Source organism: Sphaeramia orbicularis, chromosome 7 (assembly GCF_902148855.1).
Source record: "Sphaeramia orbicularis chromosome 7, fSphaOr1.1, whole genome shotgun sequence".
Taxonomy (NCBI): domain Eukaryota; kingdom Metazoa; phylum Chordata; class Actinopteri; order Kurtiformes; family Apogonidae; genus Sphaeramia; species Sphaeramia orbicularis.
In genome coordinates, this window is record NC_043963.1 from 47052795 (window position 1) to 47056096 (window position 3302).

The following is a 3302-nucleotide window of genomic DNA, read 5'->3' on the forward strand; positions in this document are numbered from 1 at the left end:
TGATCTCTATTAAACATGAGCTGCTTTGAGTGCAGGAGCAGCTGGCCTTGGCAGAGAAGAGGCTGGAGAAGAAGTTCCACCAGTAAACTGCAGCCAGCGTACAGCAACATGGAGGAGATCCTTACCAAGAAAAATGAGCAGATCAGATAAATGAGAAAACCACCTCAGTGATTAGACCCAGTGAATGAACTGTACACCCACTACAGACTACAGACAGAAAACAGCTATGGTAAAAATGACTACTGTTACAAAGGGAAACGACATGAAGTGAGCAGGGAGAGAGATAGGGAAAGTGCGTATGTGTGTGTGTGTGTGTGTGTGTATGGGGGGGGGGCCCAGTTGCAAGGGAGTCACACAGACAGTGACGCACATGGGCGGAGGGTACATCGCTCGAACCCGTCCTGCTCAGTCTCCACTGCAAGAGAGAGAGAGAGAGAGTGAGAGAGGTGCCTCAGTCACAGTCTCAGCACAGTCGGGTCTTGGCCTAATGCTGATGTGCCACTGGCGGAACCAGATGTAGGGGCAGGCCCAGTGGTCACTGGGATAGGCTCCAGCATCCCCCATGACCCTAGTGAGGATAAAAGATGAATGAATGAGTGAGTGAATGAATGAATGAATGAACCAGATGAAACATCAAGTACTTTGCTCACATTTGCAGTATTGTGTGAAACAGAAGGTAATGCTCCACTTTGAGCATATTTGGAATATTCACAGTTGTGTTGACATCACATCACAGCAGGAAAGTCCTGGGTTTACTCCCAGCGCCCCCTTGGGTGGGCATGTTCTCCCTGTGTTTGAGTGGGTTCTGTCCACAGGTACTCCTGCGTCCACCCACTCTGCAAAAACCTTCAGTGAAAATTAAAGTATATTTGTCCGTGGATATAAACCAGTCTGCATGTTTGTGTGAGTTGTCTCCAGGTACTCTGGTTCCATCCCACTGTCCAAAAACATGCCTCTCAGTAGGTTAGTGGGTCAGTCTTCCACACCTGTAAGTGAGAATGTGAGAGTGACTCCCTGCAATCAGCTGGTGACAGGTTCAGTGTGTGCACCCCCACCACCGACCCCCTTAGATGCTGCCAAGGACTAAACAATTCAGAGAATGAATGAACAAAAAAAATTTGATTTTCACAGTTTTCATAGTTACCTGAAAATAAGGAATGTGGAGTTTTTGTCCTTTAGATTGATTCATCTGTTTACCAAGGCAGCAGGTTAACATCATTACTCCATAAGCAGACTCCTAAAGCTGCAGGAATAAAGGCCAAAAATGGAAGAAACTGAAAATACACATCTTCCTTCCCCTCTCCTTTAAAAAAAAAAAAGACAAAATGTATAGACAGGTGACCAACAACTGTAGCTTTAGTTTGTTTCTGTCCTGTTTGTCTTTTGCGCAGTTTTCATCTTGTTACATGTTATTCATTCATTTATTTTGTTGTGTTGAAATCACAAATAATCATCATTTTTCATCAAGAACAGTCCTTTAAACTGTAAAGACATTTGACATATATTGTGATAATTGTCAAATGTGACTAATGTGAAGTTTTATAATGTAAATTTTTCATGTTGCACCATAAAAGTATGTTGCCTAATATGTCTGAGTAAGAACCAGAGTTATTAAATTCTTTAAATCTGTAATGCTTGATTATTTTGGCATCAATGACCGAAGTTTCCTTGTTTACCTTTCATCATCATGTCATCACTTTACTTCAAATGCTGTGAGAAGAATCAAAAACCCTTCTCACTTTTGTGGACTGTGTTTTCAGGAGGTAGAAAATCTACCCTGCAACAATTTTTAGACATTTAGGGAAGGTCAAATATGAGCTTTAGATGAAATGATAGTTTCTTGTTCAAATTTCCTCAGATGCTGTGGAAGGTGCCATGCCTAGTTCCTGTTCCTCAGACCTTATGTCCCAGTAGGTTACAGACCTGTGGTTCTGACTTCTCACATCATGAAGACCCTTGATAGACTCTTCTGGATCTGCCCCAATCCATGGTCAGACCACCTCCGGACCCCCTTCACTTCTACTCACCCATTCCATGACGTACTGGTCAGACACAGGAACACGTTCAGTGAAAGACTGATTCCACTCGAATGCACCACTGAACCACACAGGAAGTCAGTCCTACCTGTGGTCATCAGACTGTTTAAGTTCACTGTATAACCACAGAAATATAATTACATACAAATAAATTTTCCACACTTAATATGTAAATTTCTTTAATTATTAGTGATAATATATTGTCAAGTACTGTCTAATTTTGTGTCTTAATAGAGTATTTTAACCCATAAAGACCCAAACATCCAACATCAGCCAAAACCACCGACTGATCTAGACTGTTTAATACCTGTTGATCCACTAATCCTATAAATATGTGTAAATAATTGGTGTAAAATACAGTTTGTCGTCTTTTCATGGTCATCAGATATGACCCATTTGGACGTTCAGAGGCCAGTAAAGCCCATGGAGTTGGATCAATGACATTTGTTGAATACACTGGGCTTATGTTCAGTTAATGATAGATTTTTCTTTAAAAAAAAAATCACTTTTCTTCAGTTTTCTCTGAATTCTGATATAATATTCCTCAACTTTAATCTGAGCTTTAATAAATATCTACATGATCAGTGAATTAGATCTAGGAAAATACTTAATTTTCACTGATAAAGCGCAAAATACAGAGGATAATATTATAATAAATGGTGATAAATCACTTAAGAAAGATTAAATAGAGAGAAAAAAATATTTAGGAACTGCCAGAAAAGTAATACTGGGTCTTTATGGGTTAATATCAGGGCCATCAGGGCCCCTCGACTTTGGAACGGCCTGCCCAAGGAGATAAGGCTTGCGGAATTAGTGGCATCTTTCAAGTCACTTCTTAAAACACACTTCTATAGATTTGCTTTTATGTGATGTTTGTCCCTTTTAATTTTAATTTTAAATTTTAATTTTTTTTTAAAAATTTGAATCTTATCCTGTTTGATTGTTGGTTTATATTCTCATACATGATGTTGTTTTATCTCACGCCTCTATTTTTGCATTGATTTAACAGCATCATGTTACGTTACCCCTGCCCTTCTTATTCCGATTCATTTAATCTATTCGAAGTGTCTTGTTTCTGCATTGTTGTACACATCTCTCCTATTATGTTGCTTCTATTTTAGTGTTTTTACTTACATCTTGTATCCTGCTGTTGTGCCCTTTACTTGTTTGTCAAAGCACTTTGTAAACTTTGTTTTAAAAGGTGCTATATAAATAAAGCTATTATTATTATTATTATTATTATTATTATTATTATTATTATTATAT